The following is a 26,408-nucleotide window of genomic DNA, read 5'->3' on the forward strand; positions in this document are numbered from 1 at the left end:
ACAGATATGGATGGAGTTAAGTCAGTTGGACCAAAATGGCAACGATGAAACCTTTTTGGATCCAGATGTTTAAAATTCGATCAGCTCTTCATTTCCCTCATAGTACTCAATCAATGCATTCCAGAGTGCATTTGCAGTTCGGTGTTCTTCAAACATGTTGCAGTCATCAGTTGAAAGTGCCATGGTTAGGGAAGCATGTGCACGACGATCACGTTGGATTAGAGCCTTGTCCTCATCAGTAAAGGTAGTTGCATCATTGTTGGCAACTACCGCATTTCCTCGAACAACCGTTGGAATGTGGGGTCCAGCGGTAACAGAGAGCCACAGATTGTAGTCCGTGTACTCGAAGAACGACTGAATGCGAGTCTTCCAAGTGCTAAAGTTTTCAGCCCCTTTCAACTTTGGTGGCCGAGTAGTGGTTCCGGTCTCAAGTTCCGCTTGAACAATTGGACTTAGTTGATTCAACGACATCTTTGCTTGATTCTGACAAAAGAGAGCTGATCAGAAGCTAATCTCGCCGATGACAAGAGAGGCACGTGCAATTTCGCTGACAGATCTTGCTGGTCTTCAACCTTCGCTGGTACACTAGGTTGTCCTGCACGAGCGAACAAGCTAATTCCGCTGACACACACAACACAAACGTTAGTTGGACTAATTTCGCCGATTACCGTGATAAGAACGCTGTGGTTCAATATCACAGTTCTCGAAGTCGCCTTCGATAATTTCGCTCAAGGGTCACCGGACACTATTTCGCTGATAATCAGTAATTTCGCTCGAATGATGATCGTCGAAATTAATGATCCTGCGATGAGTTTCTAAAAGATTTAATTATGTTCGCTATATTCAACGACAAGTTCGCTATATTCAAATTTTAAATTCGCTGCCTTTATAAATTGTTCGCTGCATTCATGTAAAATTCGCTGGACAGAGGGTTTAACACGAACTAAAACCCTCTAATCACTCAAAAACAGCTCAAAAACCATGTTTTGATGCATCAAAATGTCCAAAATGACTCCCTAATCATGTATTAACAACAACCTATCGGTTAAACACACCAAATCAATCCATTTTAAGTCCAAAAATTTAAAAACCTTGACACTTTTGAAAAACCTTCAAAACTATGAAAAATCTCAACAAGAACACAACAACCAAGAGCACTAAGGCTCTGATACCAAATTGTAGATCCCAAAATCAATCCGGATCACAGTGGTTGGTTGTCTTAACCCAAAACACCTATTGATTAAGTGTTTGAGCTATGAAAAGTCAAGAATGATCAAAGATGAAGGTGAAGCTAATGGATTAATGAATACAACAAGTGTTGTATTGAATCCAAGCAATGAAATAAATCAATAGAACACCTTGGATATCAGATTTGAGCACAAGATCAATGATAGAATGTAAACAACACCAATATTCATTCAAGAGCCAAAAGCTTGAGTTGGTTGCAATAGAAGGGCTATATATAGTGTTCCTGACTAGCCAGCAAATTTATAAATTTGCTGGAGTCTTATCTACACTAGGTCAGGAAGCCTAATTCTAGAGAATTACAAAATAAGCCCTTATACTATCAAAATAGCTACAAACTATAATTAAAACTAATCCAGCACAAGTATCAACGATCTCAAAAGTTCCAACAATATCCCCCTAGATCGTTGCATACTTGTCTTTTCATTCTTCAGTTGTTTCCGCTGGATTCTCTGTAGCTGGCTTTTCAGGCTCTGTGGGATTTTCTTCGTTCGTTGTCGTTTCGGGTGGTGCCTCGGTCTCGATTGACGCAGTCTGAGTTTCTTGAGTAGTTGCAGCTTCACTAATTGGTTGATCCTCCATAGTGGCCTCATATGTGGATGAGGCCAGAGGTGGTGATGTTGTGGTGGGTTCAGTTGTTGAAGCAGAGGTTCTTTCTTTCTTACGTTCATGTTTCTTTTCTTTTTCTTTCTCGCTTCCTTTTTCTTTTCTTCGGTTTCTTTTCTTTTCTCAATCTTGTCTACCAAATCCAGCATTTCCCTCTTTAACTTCCAGGCTCTCTCTACCGCTCTCTGAAATAGCGCAGCCTCCTCTAGATTTGCATTACCAGCTCCCACGTTTATGCGGCTAGCATTCAACACTGTTAGATCTGAGAGCCCAAACATAAAAACATCCATAGGATCCAAGATACGAATATCCACATTTTCGTTGGATCTGATCACAGCTTCACCTGTTTTGCTATCATAGAACCATTTCTTGAAGTCATTGAGGGCAACAGGAATTTCTTCAGGGAGTTTGATTCTCGTGACCACTTTGGCAGGGTTGATCACCCACGTCACCTTTCCCTTCCCTGTTACTGGATCAATGGTTGTTTTCGACACTCTACGTCTTGGACGCTGTGGAGCATGATTAGGGAAACCCTTGTTGCTTTCTTTAGCGATTATCCGCTCAAAGTCTCTCCCGATCCCTCTTTCTTCTGGATTTAGGATGTCCAGACGACCAAGCTCACGCAAATCCCACCTGGGAAGTGTAAAAAGATCAAATCCGGTCTGAAAGTACTGGATTACGCCACCACATCTTTTAACCACAAACATTCCTCTAAGGTTGTCGTACATCCAACTGATGATTCTGTCAGTAGCTTCACTCTTTTCTACAGTTATCACTTGATAAAAATCTGGGAGTCTTTCTCTCTCTTTCTTGAACCATTCTGGATGCTGAGGAGAGAAAGTTTTTCCATTTTCTTGCTCATAGAGAACTTCCTCTTCCAGACCCCATTCGATGAATCTAGCTGGCATATCATCTCGGTCCACTTCCTCTTCATCACTTTCATTCCCCTCAGTTACCTTCTCGACCGATTCCAGACACCTTTTCTTAGCCTCAGCCTCCTTTTCTTTTCTAGTAGTTTCTTCTTTTATGAACGCTTCAAAGTCGAAGATTTCATCAAAGGAGAACATGGGCTTTACTTTCATCTGCTCACACATATTTCTCATCATTTTGTACATTTTCTCTAACCCCATCTGCTGGAATCTGATGAACTTGGATTGCTTAGCCATGTAGGCGTTCATCTCTTTATTTTTCTTATGCTGATCCTTAATCTTCTCTCTCAGAAGGTTTGTGTCGTTTACTTGGTTCTTCAGCAGACAGATTTCTTTGGCAACAGAGGGACCGGTATCTTTGATCAGTTTATCGTAGAGCTCTTGAAAGGGACGAACCCTTTGTGGGGGGACCGGTGGCTTTGAGAACCTGGTCGGCTTCACAGGAGATACCTTGGAAGAACTCTTGCTTGCTGAGGCTTCATCAGGATCAACAATCAACGCATCTACGAAGTCGTTCAATGACTGAACTTCTTCAATAACAGTCTCTGGTCTTTCGGAGGCTGATATCTCTTTTCTCTTGAGTCTCTTTTCCCTCTTTTCTTTTTCCTGCAGGACATGAATTTCCTTAAAAATCTTGAATATGACGACGATGTCTTCAGTTTCTGCCGCCCTGATGCTTGCACTCATGAGTCTATCAGGATTTTCAGATGCCTTTTTCTTCTTAGGTGGCTCATCTTCGGTAGCTTTTTTTTTTCTTCCTTTTTCCTTTCGAGCGCTCTTCCTTTGTAGGTGCCTCAGCTTGCGCTTGAGCAGCTCTTTGCTGTTTTTCTCGAACTGCCTCCTTGTATTTTCTATATGCTTCTTTTACCAGTGGCAATCTTTCAGCTGGATACATCCAGTCGTGCAACAACACCCATTCATTTGTCTTGATTTCTGTGTACTGGCGACTTGTAGGAACGTGAAATTTGTAAAGACCTCCATCGTTTGGAAGATCCTTGTATTGGTCGTTGATTAACATTTGGATGAATCTTGGATACATTGCCCAAGTCGGCCCACTGACATTTTCCAGCATGTAGTTGAAGATTAAACCAGAGATGTTGAACTTTTGTTTTGTACACAAATTTAGCATAGCTGCTGACCATTCCAAATTCAACCCATCAAACCCGCCTTTGCAATGGACTAAACTCATAGCAAACACATGAACGATGAACCTCCAGTCCCTTGTGAGTCCACCCCTTTTGATCTCGTTCTTTTGCTGAAAGTCTCCTGCATATCCCATCCCCCGAAATCCATCCAGGATATCATCCTTTTTCAGGAAAATTGGATCTTTTGCATTGTCTTGCAGTTTTAAGACTTTGCGAATCCTTTCTTCAGTTACTTCTATTCCTTTGTTGCGCACGGTTGACGACATCCCTCTGGCGTTATTGATGGTTTCAGGCTTTGCATTTTCCAAGAATTCTCGAACATGGGTTTTGTATACTTTAATGGCAGTCTCGACCGCGTACCCGATTCTGCTAGATCTGACCCATCTAGCTGCATCCTCGAATTCCTGTGGTACCTGCTCCAGATTGATGCTCTGATTATGTTTTAACGTTTTATCCCATTCGATGTTCTTCACCATACTGCTTTTGACACGAAAAACGAGGCAAGTTAGAAAGAGCATGAGAAAATAGATATTTACACGAGAAACTATAAACACAACAGTATTTACAAGATTACTGTGAAAAATATATTAAAGGTCTGGTTAAAAGAATTAAAGAAATTTGTTAATTAAAAAAAAATTAATTTCTGCATAATTTCGCTGCCGGGTCATAGATTGCTTTCGCTGGTGCTGGTGATCCAGATCCGGAGCTTACATCAACAACGATGACTGGTCATTGTCGCTGACTTCGCTGATGAGCCAGACAGTCATTATCGCTGATGTCGCTGACTAGCTATACTCTTGTCTTCGCTGAGTTCGCTAGCGGCTCGGTATACTTTGTCGGCAACGAAATCGGATCAAGTGCATGTTTACCGGTTTAATTTCGCTAGCGAATTTAGCGATGACAAGGTTTTGTTTCCGGAAATGATTCGCCAGCGAAGACAACCGGCTAGATCGCTATACGAGCGAAATAGACTACTTTGCTGGTTGCTCGAACTCGCGTTCGAGACTTTTGATCTTCCAAGTTGTTTTCGCTGCCTTCGCTACATTCATCGTTAATTTCGCTAGCACCATAAATTTCTTGAAAAACCCTTCTTAAACCCTAACTGATCTCACCCTCTGATTAGCTTCAAACAGCGACACTTTTAATCGGTTTCTAAACACTAATTTTCTCAAACCTAACTACCCTAGATCATCTTACTATATAAAGATTTAAGAAGACCAGTTCGAGCTTAAAGGATAACCAAGAGCACTTGAAACATGAACAATGATCAGAACAATTTAGAAGTGAAGAGATAGTGTAGATTACATGTCGACTTGACCGAAAATAGTGTAAGATTATGAATGACTTCGAAACAGAATTTGACAACCTACTAATTTGTGAAGAGAGCCTGATTCTAGAGAGAAATGTGATGAAACGGTTTAAAAATTTTGAAAAATGATGGTTTACAGATATTTATACAAGAGATTAGATAACCAGTTAAATAACTATTTCGCTGGTATCTTAATTTCGTTGACATTTGAATATTTTCAAAACTTTTTAATTTCGCTCGTAGATTTCAAGCTTTCTCGTAAAACGTGCCCAGTTTTTGTTTAAAAAATTGTTTATTACGCAATATTCACAAACTTGCTAAAATAAGGGCCATTTTGACTCCGAACTTCGAATTTCCAGCTCTGGGAGGTTCCATTTGATGCTGATTATCTTAAAATATTTGACGCTTGCCAACTTACCTGCAGAAGATCATATCGCCAACACTTGCCAATTTCTTTATTTATTATTATTATTATTATTTACTGATCAGGGCACAAGAAAAACTGCCAGTATGTTTGTCCGCTTAAATCCATGCATCCTTCTTTCAACATGCCTTCGGAGAGCGCTTTTATCATGTTTTTGGTAATATTGACAAGTCTTCAATGGCCCCCACACTAGCTATTGAAAATAGAATCATTACGCCCCCGTGAGTCACACATCAGGACATACCCCCGCGATCAAGGTATGGACAAAGATTCCTCATGACAGGTGAGTATATTGGTTTCATTCTCTTCAACGATAGAACGGAGATTAGGTCTGTACTTTCATACAACAGAGATCCCAAGAACTATCGAGGGCTAAGACAGATAGTTCGGTGAACAGGTCAGTACTACCGTACAGCAGAGTTACCAAACTGATCTATCTAAGGTTTTTGGCCAAAACTGGCGCTTATTATGAGAAGGATTTTGGCCAAAAATGGCGCTTATTAGGAGGGGTTTGGCCTTTTTTTTAGGCACTTATTATTAAAAGGATATCATAGCGTCTAGGTCAGCATGTATCTGGATGCAACAGAAGAGCAACTCTGATATCCTCCGAATGAAATACCAATATAAAGACCCGAAATGTCAGACTTTGGCAATCTGTCAACGCAAGATTCAAGACCATTAAGCCATATGCCGCAACGTGTTACCCACTGAGATGCGTAATGCTTGAGAAAAGCCAGAATTCTTGTGTAGACATTATGTTTTGCTCCCTAACAGCAGTTTACTCGTCGGTGTTGCTGAATCTACTGACACGTCGTTGCTCGGTACCCCGATTTCTTTTTGTTTTCTGTTTTTGCAAGAAATGACAAAGTGTTAGCAATTTTCTATCACTTCCTCTAGCAGGGGTCAGACAAAAGCATCTGTACATCTGTTTTTGGATTTTCTGAATATATCCCCCTTAAAATCTTTATTTTCGTGAGTCCATTTGCCCGAAAATAAAATTTTAAACATAAAATCTTTTTGGTGGGCGACGTTTTTCGATACTTGTTTTATTCTCAACACACTTTTTTTTAAATGTATTTACGGACAAATTGGATCACAAGATTCATTTCCATTCAAGGAAATTAACCATTTCCAACCAGGTTACCAGCTGGTTGAATCGGGTTTTATCAAAGGCTTTCGTGAAAATGTCGGCCTGCTGCTGTGTTGTATCCACTGGCACCACTTGAATATACCCCTTCTCGTAGGCATCTCGAATTGCGTGAATTCGAATTTCAATGTGCTTTGTTCTTGAGTGGTGTATGGGATTCTTTACAATTCCCAGACATGCTTCATTGTCGATGAATATAGGAGTCTTCATGATGTTGATTCCATAATCCAACAACTGATTTTGTATCCAGAGAACTTGTGAGCAGCAGCTGTAGGCCGCAGTCTATTCTGCCTGCGCTGTTGAAGTGGACACCGTTGTCTGCTTCTTGCTTTGCCATGAGATCAAACGATTTCCCAAGAATTGACATCCTCTTGATACAGACCTGCGATCTACTTTACAACCTGCATGATCACTGTCAGAATAGGCAATAAGATCAAAATTACTATCTTTAGGATACCAAAGACCTAGTTTCGGAGTTCCTTTGAGATAGCGGAAGATGCGCTTCACAGCAGTTTCGTGAGATTCCTTGGGATTTGTCTGAAATCGAGCACAAAGACAGACTGCCCACATAATGTCCGGCCTGCTAGCTGTCAAATACATCAGAGAACCGATCATCGAGCGATAAAAGGATTTGTTTACTGGTTTTCCTTGAGGATCTAGAGTAAGCTCTGTCTGAGAGGCGAATGGGGTGCTTGCAACTTTGCAGTCGTTCATCTTGTACTTCGTGAGAATATCCCGAATGTACTTGGCCTGATGAATGAGAATCCCATCCTCCTTTTGCTTCACTTCTAGCCCTAAGAAGAAATTCAGCTCTCCCATCATGCTCATTTCGAATTTTGCCTTTATGACGGTCTCGAATTCTCTGCACAATGCCTCGTTAGTTGACCCGAAGATGATATCATCGACGTAGATTTGAACCAGCATTACATCCTCCCCGATCTTCTTGGTGAAGAGAGTCATGTCGATCTTTCCTCTGGTGTACCCACACTCTAACAGGTAAGTTGACAAAGTCTCGTACCAAGCACGTGGAGCTTGGTGAAGACCATAGAGCGCTTTGTCCAACTTGAAATAGCGACCTGGAAAATGAGGATCTTCGAACCATGGAGGCTGACATACGTAGACTTCTTCCTTTACTTTCCCATAAAGAAAAGCACTCTTTACATCCATTTGGAAAACTTTGAAATTTCTATATGATGCATATGCCAGGAATATTCTGATTGCTTCCAGTCGTGCAACCGGAGCAAAAGCTTCCTTGTAGTCAATCCCTTCTTCCTGACGAAAACCTTGTACTACCAATCTGGCCTTGTTCTTGATTACCACTCCACGATCATCCATCTTGTTACGGAAGACCCATTTAGTACGAATTGGAAACTTTCCTTCAGGAAAATCTACTAATTCCCAAACTTTAAGCTTCCTGAATTGAGATAGCTCTTCCTGCATGGCCAGGACCCAACTAGAGTCTTGAATAGCATCTTCGATGTCTCGTGGAATGGATTGCGAAAGAAAAGCTGCAAAGAGACCTTTGTTGATGCTTGACGACTGCCCTCGTGTACGCACTCCTTCTTCGACTGCGCCTATGACGTTTTCAAGAGGATGATTTCGATTTGTCTTGTATCTGGCATTTGTCAGAGACTCAATTTGCTGCGGAAGGTTGGTGAAGTGTTCGTCCACGTAAATCACTGGTGGATCATCTTCTTGAGTTGGTTCATCCACATTCGCCTGTGAAGAAGAAGCACCGTTTTCTTGGGTGTTCTCAGGCGAAGTGTCACCAGTTGCTTCATTCACAGCCAGAATAGGATCAGTGGTTGATGGAGATAGACGGGTGGTAAACGGAGTTAAACCAATGTCTGATGAGTCAAACAGTGGTTCAACTTGAGTGTCTTTAACAGGTTCTGTTTCTGGAACAACTTCCGGAATTTCAAAGGTGTTAAAAATCACACCTACATCATAGAACCAATCAGGAGTACTTCCGGTGTTGGTGTAGTTTCCTTCTTGAAAGTCAACATAATATGATTCAATCACCATCTTCGTTCTTTTGTTGTAAACACGGTAGGCCTTCTGTGTGGATGAATACCCCATGAAGTAGCAGATATCACCCACTGCTTCAAATTTGATGAGATTTTCCTGAGTGTTTAGAAGGGTGCACGAACAACCAAATGGTCTGAAGAAGTCAATGAGTGGCTTTCTTTTGAAGAGAAGTTCATATGCAGTCTTTCCATGTGGTTTTACAATGAGTACCCTGTTTAGAACGTAGCGTGCCGTATTTACTGCTTCTGCCCAGAAGATGATTGGGAGCTTTGAATCCACCAGCATGGTTCGTGCAGCTTCGATCAACGTTCTATTTTTGCGTTCAATGACTCCATTTTGTTGGGGAGTTCTGGCAGCACTGTATTGGAGATGAATTCCCTTTTCTGCACAGAAGGATATGAAGGTTTGATTTTTGAACTCGGACCCATTGTCACTTCTGATCCACTTCACTTTTAGTTTGGTCACGTTTTCAATCAGCGGGATGAACGATTTGAGAACTTCAGCTGTCTCGCTTTTTGCTTCAAGAAAATAGACCCATGAAAACTGAGAGAAATCATCTGTAATCACCAAACAGTAAGAACTTTTAGCAAGACTTTTAACACTAATTGGACCAAAAAGATCCATATGTATCAATTGAAGAGGCGCAGTGATCGTATTCACTGCTTTGGACTTGTGCGATTTCTTGTGTTGCTTTCCCTGGGCGCATGCTATACATTTTTCAGATAATGGGAACTCTTTAATCGGAAGGCCTCTTACTAAGTTTAACTTAGAGAGTTTGTTCATATTTTTGAAATTAACATGCCCCAATCGCCTGTGCCAAAGCAGTGATTCCGACTCTAAAGCCTTAGAGATCAAGCAGGTCAGATTGTCGTTTGTCTTGGGATTTTTCATATTGAGCACGTATGTGTTGTTTTGTCTTGGAGCAGTGAGCATGATCATTTCAGCAGGAACAACATATCTGGGCTTGAGGAACAGGCATTCCATGTCATTGAAAAGCACCGATATTCCTTTATCACAGACTTGTGAGACACTCATGAGATTGTAGCACAACTCCGGAACATAGTTGACATTCTCCAACGTGAGGGCTTCAGACAACACATCTCCTAATCCAACGATCTTTCCTCCTTTCTCATCTCCAGCGAAAGATACGAAATCACCATCGATGAAGCGACAGTTCTTCAGAAGTTCCTTCAATCCAGTCATGTGTCTTGAACATCCGCTGTCCACATGCCAGATGTACTCCATGAGCATACGAAGCCATTTCTGGAGTTTATTCTGATATACAAAAATATATACAAATTAGCTTGATTTGGGAACCCAGATTTGCTTCATTTTGAATCTATCGTGGTTTTAACCCACGTTGACCTCTTTTTGTTTCCAAAAATAGGCGGTTGACTCAACCAGATTTTTAACAGACTTCTTAAGATAATTTAATTGATATGTGACGTTTGTAAGAAAATCATGTTCTGGTTTAGAAAACTTCTTGGTTTTACAATGTTTCACTGTATGTCCTAAGTGACCACAGCGAAAGCATCTTTTATGTCTGGGTCTTTTGGTGTTGGAAGATGATGTATGTGATGAGAGTCTTGAGCTTTCTGCTTTCTTCATTTTCTTGTCCACTCTGTTTTCATCTTCTGAGTATTCTTCATCACTGTCTGAATCGAATGAACTTTCAGACGTGTTGTCCTCGCTTGAGCTTTGCTCTTCACTTGCTTCGTAACTTGACTCATTGTAGCTTTGATCTTCGTTTGAATTTTCTGAGTCTTGATCTTTGATGGTTTCAGAACTTGAACATTTGAAACTCTCATCCTTGGTGGGTTGTTCTTCACTTGAGGATTCGAGACTTTCACTACTTGTTGTTTGATCTTCACTTGAACTTTCTGATCTTTGCTCATCTTCTGAGGTAGTGATACTTGAGTCTTCATTGCCATGATCTTCAGTGACACTCTTTTCTGAGTCTGTCAAACCTATTCTAGAAGGAATAAATTCGGGAATCTCCCCTATGAGGAATTTTCCAAAACTATTCCTTTTCAATTCTGGCACAAATACAGGAGATTCACAAACAACTTTATCATCACAAAATGCATAATTCAAATCATGACATTCAGACACACAATGTTCACGATCAGGGGTCTCAAATATAGGCACATGGCCCTTACAGTCATCCGAAGATTTGAATTTAGGCACACGGCCATTACAGTCATCCATCCTACTTAAATTATTACATTCATCCTTAATATTGTTTCTCCTAGAACAGTTCCAGGCGAACCAGTTAACGGTGGAATAACTGTCGCCTGAATATCCTATTCCTATTTTTGAACCGCCGCAGTCTCCATCCTCATCGCACACATCTTCTTTACACACAATGGGATCTGCATTACTTTTAGAACAGTTAGCGGTTGTCTCATTTTCACAAAACTCATTTTGTTCAATAGAGGCCTTTTCATTGATGAGATCGTTTTCGGGATGAGGAGTCAGCATAGGCACATAGTTTTTGCTATGTGGTGGAAAGAAGAGTTTTCTTTCATTTCCGTGCCTGTCCTTATACCCAATCCCGTCTTTCACAAACGTTGGTCGTTGGCAGTTTTTGATGTCACTAAAGGCCTTTTGACTGACATTCCATTTGTCTATTATAATTTGTAATTTAATCTTTTCGTTCAAAGTTTTTTCTAATCTTTCTGTGAGATCGTTAATGATAAAATCTTTTCTAAACACAAATTCTTTTAGAGTTTGCATTTCAGCTAAAGTTGAATTCAACTTTCTCTGATATGCAGCCTCATTCTGTTTAAGCTCGTTGTTAAATTTTAAAGCTTTGTCTTTTTGTCTCTCAAATTCTAGATTTAAAGACTTGTAATGTGCCACGACATCAACGCATGCAAGTGTGCATAATTTTTCTTTAAGACTAAGTGGAATACTGTTTACCAAGTCCTTGTCAGCCTTCTCTTTTGATGAATCTGCTTTCATGGCGGCTGCTGGGACCTTTTCCTTACCCTTCTTTTGATCAGATGCCTCTTTCAAAACATGCTCCTCTGCTTCTCCACACTTTTTTTTTCATTCTCAGGCTCCACTGAAGTGAGAATGCTTTTCAAACCTTTGTCAGCAACGTTGTCTCCTTTTGGAATTCCAGTTGTATGTTTCTCACACTGCTTGAGTGAGGATTCGCTTGAGATTTTTGCCATAAGAGCTTTGTTAACTTGCTCCTTAGTTTCAACAATTTCTTCACTCCAATCATAGTCTTCGACGACTAAAGCTTTTGGCGTGCTAGGAGACGCGTTGCTCTTGTTTTCTTCAACTGTGATTTGCTTTATAGCAGGAGTGGTTTCACTGTTTCCTTCTTTCAACAGAGGACAATCACGCTTGAAATGGCCCAGATTCTTGCAATTGTAGCACCTAAGTTTAGATTTGTCAAAACCAACTTTTCCAAGACCCAAACGCTTTCCTGTTTTGTCTTGAAATTTCTTTAACCTCAAAGTGATCATGGCCATCTGCCATTTTAGATCCATTTCTTCCATGTCATCTGGCTCAGCCTGATACATGTCTTCGGCAGTGAGCATCTCCTTCTTCAGTTCTCCAGAGATCAAAGCTTCATAGCTACTTAGAAACATGTTGAAAAGTGCCACGTTTTCAGTAGACACCTTCAACGCTTGTGTATCGCCAACTGTAATGGTCTTTTCACTGGGTTGTGGAGCTTTCGATGCGCTTGCGGAAGCATTTGCATAGATTAAATCAGAAGCTTGTGGAGTGATGCCACCTGAAGCAAGAAACGCTACGTTTTTCAATCCGGCAGAGGTTTGAGTTGACTTTGGTGGGTAACTGGCAGTGTTCATCTCTCTTTTGTTGACATCCATTTCAAAGGCTCTTAGGGTGTTAATCAAGTCGGACAGAGTGACAGGATTTGGATTGTTGAGAAATCTTTCTTGATCATCATGCATTGTAGGCTCCATTCCTTGGGAAGTGAATCTAGCATTCCAGAGTGCATTTGCAGTTCGGTGTTCTTCAAACATGTTGCAGTCATCAGTTGAAAGTGCCATGGTTAGGGCAGCATGTGCACGACGATCACGTTGGATTAGAGCCTTGTCCTCATCAGTAAAGGTAGTTGCATCATTGTTGGCAACTACCGCATCTCCTCGAACAACCGTTGGAATGTGGGGTCCAGCGGTGACAGAGAGCCACAGATTGTAGTCCGTGTACTCGAAGAACGACTGAATGCGAGTCTTCCAAGTGCTAAAGTCTTCATCCCCTTTCAACTTTGGTGGCCGAGTAGTGGTTCCGGTCTCAAGTTCCGCTTGAGCAATTGGACTTAGTTGATTCATCGACATCTTTGATTGATTCTGACAAAAGAGAGCTGATTAGAAGCTAATTTCGCCGATGACAAGAGAGGCACGTGCAATTTCGCTGACAGATCTTGCTGGTCTTCAACCTTCGCTGGTACACTAGGTTGTCCTGCACGAGCGAACAAGCTAATTCCGCTGACACACACAACACAAACATTAGTTGGACTAATTTCACCGATTACCGTGATAAGAACGATGTGGTTCAATATCACAGTTCTCGAAGTCGCCTTCGATAATTTCGCTCAAGGGTCACCGGACACTATTTCGCTGATAATCAGTAATTTCGCTCGAATGATGATCGTCGAAATTAATGATCCTGCGATGAGTTTCTAAAAGATTTAATTATGTTCGCTATATTCAACGACAAGTTCGCTATATTCAAATTTTAAATTCGCTGCCTTCATAAATTGTTCGCTGCATTCATGTTAAATTCGCTGGACAGAGGGTTTAACACGAACTAAAACCCTCTAATCACTCAAAAACAGCTCAAAAACCATGTTTTGATGCATCAAAATGTCCAAAATGACTCCCTAATCATGTATTAACAACAACCTATCGATTAAACCCACCAAATCAATCCATTTTAAGTCCAAAAATTTGAAAATCTTGACACTTTTGAAAAACCTTCAAAACTATGAAAAATCTCAACAAGAACACAACAACCAAGAGCACTAAGGCTCTGATACCAAATTGTAGATCCCAAAATCAATCTGGATCACAGTGGTTGGTTGTCTTAACCCAAAACACCTATTGATTAAGTGTTTGAGCTATGAAAAGTCAAGAATGATCAAAGATGAAGGTGAAGCTAATGGATTAATGAATACAACAAGTGTTGTATTGAATCCAAACAATGAAATAAATCAATAGAACACCTTGGATATTAGATTTGAGCACAAGATCAATGATAGAATGTAAACAACACCAATATTCATTCAAGAGCCAAAAGCTTGAGTTGGTTGCAATACATGGGCTATATATAGTGTTCCTGACTAGCCAGCAAATTTATAAATTTGCTGGAATCTTATCTACACTAGGTCAGGAAGCCTAATTCTAGAGAATTACAAAATAAGCCCTTATACTATCAAAATAGCTACAAACTATAATTAAAACTAATCCAGCACAAGTATCAACGATTTCAAAAGTTCCAACAAAATGTTCGGCCTATTGCCCCACAACGCGGGCGGGGCAAAAACTAGTTATGATTATTTTCCAGTATATTTACAATTATAATTTTCATATACAATCTAATATACATTATTTATTTATCTTTATCACATTTTATATATTTTTATAATAAGAGTAAACTACAACTTAAGTCCCTATGGTTATCACCCAATAACACGTTGAGTCCCTATTTAGCAAAATTGAATAATCAAGTCCCCGTGGTTGTTGATTTGGATCAATAAGGTCTCTCTTAACGAAAGGGGTTAGGCAACCGTTAGTTGACCGGGGCAATATTGTCTTTTCAAATAAAATTCGAAGGGTAATTGTGTCTTTTGCAATATTATTATTATTATTATTATTATTATTATTATTATTATTATTATTATTATTATTATTATTAGCACCATATATGTCACAACCTCAAATTTCACATGCGAGGTTTTAGCGCAATGCGTACGACTGACCAGAGTCCAGCCATTAATCATGTTGAACCAATTATTAACGTTATAAAATCATCATAATCAACACGATTTGCGATCAAAGTTTAGAAGTCCAAAACAAAGTTTAAGTTAACAGTGGAAGTAAAGTTTAAAAATTCAGACACAAATAAAAAACACAAGGGATGGCAATGGGTCGGGTATTGGTAATCCCATACCCATACCCGATTGTAAAATTGTGTCCCATACCCGATCCAATACCCGTCGGGTAATTATCCGTCAAGTATTGGGTATACCCATCAGTTTGTTAAAAGATATACGTTAGGATTTCCAAATACATTTTTTACTATTATAAATATTATATAATTTTATTTATACAATAACTATTATAAATTAAAAAGTACATTATATACATATAAGTTTTATTATAAATTAATAATAACTTTATAATACTTATACGCTTATATGTATGTACTTCACAAGATACAAAATCTAAATACTATTATCAAATACATATACTAAAAGAAAATTATTTTTTTTCACATTATAAACATACAAAAATAAATCACTAATAGACAAGGGTAATGGAAAATAAAAATAGGAACTAAAAAAATCCAGGTATATGGTCAGGTATATAGTTCGGGTAAACGGGTAAGTGGTTTTGGGTAATCGGGTCGGGTATCACTTAATCTCATACTCGACCCATACCCACAATTTTTTTAAAACTAATCTCATTCTCAGCCCAATACTCGTCGGGTATCGGGGTACACCCGTCCTGTTTATGTCGGGTTTTGGGTATACCCATCGGGCTCGGGTATTTTTTCCATCACTAATAGCATAAGTAAAATGTAAAGTTTGATGACCCACGACACTTCTCATATTGCAAGCCTCCGTGCAGCTGTACCTAACGACCTGTAAAGCATGCAATAGTGTGTAAACATAACGTCGGTGAATTCACAATTTTAGTTAAGCGTAAAGAGTAAGGTAAGTTCACATGCAAAAACGTTATAAACCATGACTCGGGTAGCTAACCCTCATCAAGACAACTAAACTGTGTGTACCGAATGCTGACGAGATAGTTTTTGTGCCTAGGGCTGTAAATGAACCGAACGTTCAGCGAACAGTTCGTGAACCGTTCGGCAGGAAGTTCGTTTATGTTCGTTCGATTTGCTTAACGAACAAACACGAACAAAAAATCTCGTTCGGTTAGCTTAGCGAACGAACACGAACATAGGTCTCGTTCGTTCGACTGTGTTCGTGAACGTTCGGTAATATGTTCGGTTACGTTCGTACGTGTTCGTTTGATTATATTAAAAAAATAAATAATAAACCTTTTATCTAAACATATTGAAAATTTGAAACCCTATTTTTTTCTAAGTTAGCTAAAATTTGGACATGCTAAGACATTTTTGGGGATAATTATGTCTAAGTTAGTTAAATTTGATTCATCGTTTGGTGGTGTATTAGACTTCTTGTGTTTTGATTTATCATTTGATGGTTGTATTTACTACTTATATCCAATGTTTAATGATAACAATATTTTTATTTTTTTTATTTCCAAGTTAAATGTTCGTTTGCGTTCTTTTTTATTTGCTTGCGTTCGTTTGTGTTCAAGACCAGTGTTCACGAACTGTTCGTGAACAACTGAATTTCCTTAACGAACAAACATGAACATAAACTTATGTTCGGTATGCGTTTGTGAACAGTTCGCGAACACGTTAATTTCCTTAACGAACAAACACGAACATGGCCTTGTTCGTGTTCGTTCGGTTCGTTTACAGCCCTATTTGTGCCCTCATAAATGTCTATCCGCATTGATGCAATGAAAAGGTCAATAGTTCACGCCCGGCTCCCAGCAGGGTGTGAGGTTTGTCAAACCTAATAGCGCTATCAACTAATACCCCGCTTGCCAACCCGACATGCTAATCCGTAAAATGTGTAGGGACTTCCAGATAGAGTTTGCGTTTAGTTAAGTGTACTATTACCACATCCAGAGATAATAGAGTACGTATGATCTCAATCCAGGGATACGCGTGTAGCCCCAAACCAGGGGTACCGTATGTGTTTCCTAAATCAGGGAAGTAAGTGTTTTGTCCCAAACTAGGGATGCATGCTTTTAGTAAAGAGTTGTGAACTCACCTTAGTTTGCTCGGCTAGAATATTAAATGATTTATAGTAGCAGTGATCAACCACGTCCTGATATGGTTACCGTTTTAGTTAAATCGTGCACACTTAAATTCTACACGTAACTACCACATAATATGCAACATGTTGACACTTAGTTATCCATCCGCGTAGTTATGAGTAGGTGTACCTCTCATATTATGTATCACACTTACTTAAGTTTTAATCATGCATAGACACTTTATATCTACTAACACAACCAATAAAAATACATAAATATCATGTTTCACCTTACGCAGTTTCATATAAGTTCTAGAGCTGTTTTCCAAAATCTATTTAAAATACCCTACAGACTCGAAAAATTGTGATATTTTTATGAGACGAGTCATATAGTTCACACACACACACACACACACATATATATAGAAAAAGTGTAGCGTACAATAGAGCTTATCGTACGATCGTACGAGACATGGATTCACATGTTATAAAAAAAGCGCGTGTATGGAAGTTGCAAAATCGCATGTTGGTGTATGTAATGAAATCGCATGGTACATACATATCAAATTCACATGTTGAATTTTGTCTCACAAATCGCATGTTCAAGAGTGAATCGCATGTTGGTGTATGTAATGAAATCGCATGACACATATATATCAAATTCGCATGTTGGATTAGTCTCACAAATCACATGTTCAAGAGTGAATTTGCACTAGATTGTACGACTGGGATGATCGGGTACATTTTGTACGATAAGAGCCATTGTACAATAACCGACCTAAATATATATATAGGGTTAGGATAACGTACAATGGCTCTTATCGTACAATATGTACGCGATCATCTCAGCCGTGTGATCTGGTGCGAATTCACTTTTGAACATGCGATTTGTGCTGAAAAACCAACATGCGAAATTGCTTTATATACCAACATGCGATTTCATGAAAAAAATACCAACATGCGATTTCCAACATGCTTTTTTATAACATGAGATTTCACATTATCGTACGAGCATACGATAAGTCATAATTGTACGTTACACTTGCACTATATATATATATATATATATATATATATATATATATATATATATATATATCGTAAGACCTAAATGTTTACTGAAAAATTAATAAAAATCATTTAACACACAAGGGTCAAATTCGTCGCATTTCGTCGATAGTTTATGGTATAATTTATTTAAAACTCCTCGTAAATACTTTTAACGAAATTCCAGTTGGAGAATTGGATGACCTCCTAGATCTATCTATTGTAAAAATTTCATATGTTAACTCCAATCCTATTCAAAGTTATAACTCCCGTAACAGGCTGCAAATTATGCAGGAAAACGTAGCTTGAACCTTTGTTTTCGATTTAAGTTTTTAAAATATCAAAACTCGTTGAAAAATTATGATTCCAATGGGGTTTGAAAGCTACTTCATGGAACTACATGTTAGAATCAAGAACCACACATTTTTCTTAAGTTTTGACCATGTTATAACCGATACAAGTCGGCTGTGAAAATCTGATCAGAATCTATTTGACATCAGCTTACGATTAAAACATGTTTATGACTCTTTAACCATGATTTTTCAGCAAATATAACCTGCATAATATCATATACATCAGTTTAACGTCAAGTTTTATCATCAACATCATGTATAATTGAAACCCTAGCAGGCATATGAGATCATAAAGTTACTAGACTATCAAGTGTTGGTGCATATGTCTATCGACTTCGTCTTGTATTGAGTCTTGTAATAGGTTAGATAGAGAAAAACGAGAATTATGTAGGTGGTGGCCATTTCGCACGAAATGGAACATGTCCATTTCGTACGTATTGGCACCGGTCAATTCGTGTGAACCTGTTTCGTACGAAATGGACAGCCTATAAATATGCGCCTTGAGTCTTTCCTTTGTAACAGTTGCTGATTCCAGAGCCGAAGTGTTGCTGAAATGTCGTTTGATCTGTAACGCTTTCAAATCAATAATCAAGACAGTTAAAGTGAATCCTAGTGTGAATCAAGCTGTAATCAAGTCCGAATCACTGAATTCTGCCTTTGATTTGGATTAGAACTCTTCTGATAGACTCGTATAGGTCGAATCTCGATCCTACAAGTGGTATCAGAGCTCAGGAGGAAGAGTTCTTACCATTTCAGCTTGATTTCATCGAAATTTCTGACTTCTACTCATTCTTTTTCACATTTTTCAAAATTAACGGAGTTTTCATGGTTAAAATGGACTGATTTCTTCATATAACAAGCGAAACACAGTTTTAAACAATCCTTGAAAGAATTAGACTTAAAATTGACCTAAATCTTGATCAATTTTGTCAAAAACTGTCCGATCGTGTGACATCAGCACCAATTCGCACGAATTGGTAACTAGATCGCTTGAAATTACTTCCATTTGAGTTCGTAATTCAGAGGTCCATTTCGCACGAGTTGGTAATTCAGAGGTCCATTTCGCACGAGTTGGTAATTCAGAGGTCCATTTCGCACGAATTGAACCCTAAGTATCCCATTTCGCACGAATTGAACTCTAAGTATCCCATTTCGCACGAATTGAATCCTAAGTTGTTCGTTTCGCTTGAAAAAGGCCATTTCGTACCAAATCCAGTTCGTTTGAATCATCAATTCGCTTGAACTTTGTGAATTTGTGATACTTTTTACCGAAACATGGAAGAAGAGTTTTATAACGTGTTTGCTACTACTCCAGCTGCTCGAGTTACAGTTGCCAAAGCTCTTGAAATCGAAAATGAAACGGGAACCTTTCAAAAGCCTCCGAAGCTTATGTACATTGAGGATTTTAAAGGATGGCAGAATCGTTTTGAAAACTGGATGCAGGCTTATAAGTTTGATGCATGGGTTTCGTTAGGTAAAGATACGTTAAACAGAAAGTTGAACGTGGAAATGAAAAATCTTTAAGTGATTATTCAGCGGATGAGAAGTTAAAATACACCAGTGAAAAATGATGATTAGTATTCTCCAACAAGCGGTAAAAGAAGATATTTTTGTTTTGCTTCAACATGAGGAAACTGCTAGATCAATTTGGTTAGCGTTGAATAACAAGTTTAAGGGAAGTGCTGATATGATAAAAAATAAACGTGCATTACTAAAGAAATCATTTGATATGTTTACATCTTTTGAAGATGAGACGACTAAGAAGACTATCGATAGATATTGTCATCTTGTTCAGGAAATGAGATGATTAGACATCAAGAAAGAAGACGATGAATGGGTTGATAAGCTAGCTGATGCACTACCACAGAATCAATGGGGAACATATTTGTTGATTTTAAAACATATGAGAAAATCTGAAAGTATGAATTTGAGTAAGTTCATTCAGAAGCTTGAAGAACATGAATTGGATGTTCAGAAAACTGCTTTCATGAATAATCCAAGTGCTCAACAAGATGTTAGTCTATACTATAGAGGAAGCAAATTTGAGACTACTCCGAGTCCTAAGATTAAGTCTGCTTTCAGTGCTGATGGTACTTCTGGAACAAATGTTAGCACTACAACTCAGAGTGGTGGATATTCTTCGTCTTATTCAAGTTTTGATCCAAATTTCTCACAAGTTCTCAACGACAGAGTTCAACAAATCTGCAATGCAATGTGACACTAAACATACAAAATGGTCAAAATCTCTCTCCAGAAATGGCTAAGCAACACATCGTATCACTTGTTACTATGTTAGAATCGTATGAAAGTTTAGTTGCTGGAAGAATCGGAAATCCGATGCTCACCAAAGAGGATTATGATCTGATTGATTCTGAGGAACTTGAGTTGATGGACATCAAGTGGTGTTTAGCTAGTGTCTTGAGAAGAGCAGAAAAATTCAAACAAATCACCGGTAGAGATGATCTTCGTGATGCTGCTACATCCCAGTTAGGGTTTGACAAATCAAAGGTTACTTGTTTTCGTTGTCGAGAAAAGGGGCATTTTAAACGAGAGTGCACGAACAGAGAAGCAACCGGAAGACAAGATCCATTTGGAAACAACGATTATCATCGAAAAGCAATTTATCATCAAATTTCTCAACAACCGTCATCATCCCATGCTATTGAAGATGGAAAGAAGAAAGCTTATCTAGTTAATCAAGATGATGAAAGATTGCCAGAGGGTTTTAGCTGGGACAAATACATTCCGGCTGGTCCAGCCTTTGTTGCTCAAATCTTGGAAGAAGAATCAGTAAATCTAAGCCAAAAAGAAAGAAGATTTTCAATTCATCAGAAAGTGATGAAGACACTGATGATGAGGAAGAGTATATTAATACGGCTAGAAAAAATTTGGACTCATTTAGTTTTAATTTGTTTTTTGCAGATAAAATCAAGATGTTGAAAGAGAAAAAGGCTGATCGACTGAAGAGAGAATTAGAAGAATTGGAAGCTAAAAGGATTGTTGAAGAAGAAATTGAAGCAAGAAGGATTGCTGAAGAAAAGGCAAAAATGAAAGCTGAGAAAGTAAAAGCTGAAGAAAAATCTACAGAGAGGGTCGAGATTGATGATAATGAAATGATTACAGAAGATGAGAAAGAACAGAATGTGATTGAGAAGGTGGTGGAGAAAATAGTCGAAGTTGAAAAAATAATTGAGGTTGAGAAAGTAGTCGAAAAAATAGTAGAAGTTGAAAAAATCGTTGAAGTTGAAAAAATTGTCGAAGTTGAAAAGATCGTAGAGGTCATAAAATCTTATGTGAAATGTTTGGAACCATGCAAACATTGTGAAGAAAAAGACAAGAAGTATAGTGAGCTAGACGAGTTGAAAGAAAAATTATTGTTTGATGTGAAGTATGTAAAAGAATCATATGATGTGCTGAACAGAACGGTTGATAGTTTGAACAAAACAAACCTAGAAATAGGAGCTACTTCAACAATGATGAGTTCAACACTAATGACTAAGCAGAAGGTCATAAATAGCTATATTGAAGAGTGTGCAAAGCTGAAGCAGGATTTGGAGACCGAAAAGATTGAAAATGAAAGAATCAGACGATTGTTGCTGAGTTATTCAACTTGTGATTATTTGGTTGACAGAGTTTATCCTACTGTTGCAGGTCTTGAAGCTTTTCAAGATAAAAAGTCGGAAGTTACGGATACTGTAAGAGACAAAGTGTCAAGTATAACAAGTGTCCGCCTCCGATCTGGGAAAGTTATTCTCCTAGAAAACCAAATGAGGAACAATTAAAAAAGCAGTCAATATAAAGTTAAAGTCTGAAACAACTGCTGAGTTACCAGACAACATTGACGTCACATTCACAGCGTCTGACACTGATCATGAGTCTGAGTTATTAAAGAAAGTGGTCGATCAAGTGTTGGATATGGATGAAGAGTCAAAGTCGGAGTCTAAATCTGAAAGTTCGAGTTCATCAGACAAGAGTCCGAGTTCACCAGTCAAAAGGGTTTACAATAAAGAATTTCTGTTATCAAAAAATAATTTGAATGATGAACCAATCAAAGTGGCATATACTTTGAATGATTCGGACAAATTATATTCTGATGAGGAATTTCCGATAAGAAGTGTTAAAACTAAACAGATCAAACAGGTTTTCAAATTAACAGAAATTAATATTTCTGAAATAAAAGATGTAAATCTTACTGAAAAACCTAAAAAATACACTTCAAGGGTTCAACAAAGATTGAACAAGAAAAAAGGTTACAGTTCTGGTTCAGGTTTTCAACAGAAACCAAACCATAACAGTAATTTCAAAAAGAAAGGTTTAGGTTTTATTCCACCTAAAAATTATAAAAATGAGAAAAATTATAAACCAAAAACTAAATTTGTTTCAGGTACACGTTCAGAAGAAGACAAGGAGAAACTATTCAGAAAATAGTCAAACAAAGAGTTTCTCGCAGAAAAGAAAAAGAATGTTTTGAAAAATCTGTGCCAAGAGTTGATAGAAGAACCTGTTTCAAATGTCAAGAAGTTGGGCACTGTAGGATCGTGAGACGACCTAACGAGTCGATCAGAAGAGTGCTCAGACCGAATCAGAGGCGGAATTCATTGATTCGGTCTTTGTTTAACTTGGATTCACTATTAACTGTCTCGTATATTAAACTCTGAACAATTTACAATCTGGAGACACTTCGACAGCACCTCGGCGTCGGAACTAGAACGTTACAACTGAGATCGTTTGAAAGGTATTTATAGGAGAGACCCTACCGTTTGAAGGTGACATGCAACCCTTCAAACGGTCACCTCTTCAAACGGACATGACAATTCAAACGGTCAACCTCTCAAACGAAAGCCTCTCAAACGGTCAACATATTTACAAACTTTTCATGTGTATTCTATCTTCACGTGCATGTTGTAATGATGACAACTTGTGATGTCATCAATATGATGTCACACAATGATGTCATATTGATGATGTCACACTTCTTTAAATCCGTAACGAACCCGAGACTCGACATAAGACGAAGACGACAGATGAATGCACCAACAGACTCCCCCTCCGATGTTGACGAGTCTTAAGTGTCGAGTCTTCGCATCTTCAGTCTTTATCAGTCTCTTTTCTTTCTTAGCATATACCAGGATCTTCTCTTTGGCTCTAGCCTCGTCAGACTCCCCCTTTCATCATGATGGGATCGCTACCTGGAATTTGCTATCACCTTGAGATCAAATCCTAGCTTTTCAGTTTAAGCTCTTCTCAGGTTCTGATGTATCTCCTGACTTTCCGTAGCAGCAAGATCAGAAACCTACACATCTCAAACACTTTATTACAAACCAACAAAGATGTGATTCAACTTAATGAATCAACTAAACATTTAAGAATCTTTCATATTTAAAATTTATCAACAATTTGAAACATTCCAAATTCTAATTCAAATTAATGAATCATCTTAAACTTTCAAAATTTTCAACTCAAACACTCTTATCCAACCATCAGTTCATCATGTTTAGCCTTTGAGATTTTGAATATCAGCTCTTCAACATTAGTTGTCGAAAATCTTTTTGGAATTTTCAAAATATGAGACATAAAGCAAAATCAGAATTTTAAATACAGAAATGAAATCTGTACAAACACTATTTTTTGTGAGTTTGTGTAAGAGGACCATATCAGTTTATGAGACCAATCACCAACACCGTTAAGCTTTAAACATTTTGAGTTCTAAACGATTCACATTGATTGACGATATTGTTGTCCACTTAAACTCAATCTAAAAACTTTTGAAATGCTTACCGATACGTTAAGATATTAATTATTCACTAAGTTCTTATGGACCCCACGATCTCAGCATATCCCCTCATCATGCAATACACTAACTCAAGTAATGCCTTTAAACTTTCATCAACTATGATATGTGCGAAAACAAAGCAGAATGTTTAAACGTTAACAATCAGGTCGATACTTCTGTATACGCAGAGAAAGTCCAATGTTTAAACAAAATAAGAAAAATAAAACAAGTTGAAGTTGTTTAGGCTTTAACCACCAGGTCGATACTCCCGTATACACAGAGGAGGTCCAAAGCCTAAACGAAACACCAAAGAAAATAAAGCAGAACGTTTAGGCAATAACATCCAGATCGATATTCATGTATACGCAGAGGATGTCCAATGCTTAAACAAAATAAAGAAATAAAACAAGTTTAAATCTTTGCAAAATGAAATGCACAATCACAGCGACTTTTTAGCAAAGTTGTGAAAGTTCACAAATTTAACCAGTTTTATGTCTTTCGACAATCAGCGATTACTGAGTAGGCACACAATCAAGAAGGACAAAACTAAGTACTATGCTTTCAACCATGTTTCCCACTAGAACTAGGCTTTTTCATTTAGGTTTGTATCGTTATTGCAAATCTACTAGTCTAGCTGAGCCTACCGTCACATCTTTAGTGAGATCGCTTATCACATTTTATCTCTCCAATTCTTTAGCATGCTGTGACAGTCCAACTGATTTACTATCATTTCCTCTTGTTTCAGCAAAACTTATTTTGAATTTTTCAATGTTTTTGACATTTTCAAATTTTCTAATTTTTTTTTTAAAATATTACTCCCCCTAAAATCAAAATATGTTTCAATTTTGATTTTCTGGGAAAATTTGAAACAAACTGTACAAAATTGACAACTTGATGAGAATCGCATCAATTCTCCATCCACATGGCGTAAACAATCAGAACTCCCCCTCACAACAAACTATTTTCCCATTGTGATTTCAAAACACTTAAGTTTGTTTTAATCAAAATGGTTTTTTCGGAAAAATTAGTTTGTTTACCAATCATTTGTAGGTTCGGGGTCATTTCATCACCTTGTTTTCTTCATACACATGACAGATTTTACAATTTCAGTTTTAGATCTCAAACACCATTTGTAGAAAATCAAGTACAACTTAATGTCCCTGATTTACCACATGTAAAACGAAAAATCACCAGAGTGAAATTTCTCAAGAAATGTGCCGATACATGTTCCACGCTTACCAACCTGGGAACTCCGGCAAGTCAGGTTTTTCTATTTAAACAGATTCACCCAAGCCTGACGATCCTTGGGTGATTTTGAATTCTTGTTCAACAATGGTGGAAAGTTTGCATCATCCATTGTTAAACCTGAATTCTCATATTTTACCTCAACCAATGGCTCCTCTGGCTTTACCATACCAGAATCATTGCCTGAATGTGGCTTGTCAGACTTTGACCTGTCAGATTCATCGCCGACATGTAGCTCCTTTGTTTCCGAAGAAACAAATTCATCGCCAAGAAGTGAAAATTTCTCTTTCTTTGTTTTGTTAATCTTTTGATTAACAACTTTGTCTTTCTTCAAAATTCCTTTCTCTTCTGTCCTCAGATTTGTATCTGATGAATTCGTTTTTCTTGATTTGTTGTTCTTTGGAGAGCAAGACGATTTATCAGAACTGCTATTAGGTTTTCCTAAAGTACCCGAGGACAAGATCTTCTCGAGATACTCTCTCGCCTTTTTCCTCTTCTTTCGCAGTCTGTCTTTATGCCCTTGAGAAAGCTTCACTTTCGTTTCTTGAACTTTAGGTTCTTGAACCTTTTGTTCTTTGGGCTTGACGTTGACTGGAATCTTTGCCAATTTTTGAGACTTAGCCCTCAATCTGTCAGTCGATCTCCTTGGGCAATCTCTGGCAATGTGACCTCTGATGTTGCAGTTAAAGCATCTTCTCGTCTCATAATTCCAACTTTGGCAGTTAACAGCAATGTGCCCTTGATAACCGCACCAGTAACACACTCTGTTATCATACCAATCACCATTCTCAGTCCAAATGCTCAAATCAAAGCACTGTTTGGCTTGGTGATAATTCTTTTTCCTGTTGATTGCTTGATTTGACTTTTGAGCACTGTGGTCCGACCTGCACCACTTATTGCCAACCATTTTTGAATTATCATTTTGTACATTTTTGCTTAGAGCATTCACCTTTTTCAGTTGATTGCAGAACAGTTTTCTGAAATTTTTCCTTTAATTTCAAAAACAATTTTTGTTTTTCAATTTTTTCATTTTCATCATCAGATTTCACATCACAATCTTCAACTTTGACATTATCAAAGTTTGTGACATCTTCACTT

Source organism: Helianthus annuus, chromosome 14, assembly GCF_002127325.2.
Source record: "Helianthus annuus cultivar XRQ/B chromosome 14, HanXRQr2.0-SUNRISE, whole genome shotgun sequence".
NCBI classification, from domain to species: domain Eukaryota; kingdom Viridiplantae; phylum Streptophyta; class Magnoliopsida; order Asterales; family Asteraceae; genus Helianthus; species Helianthus annuus.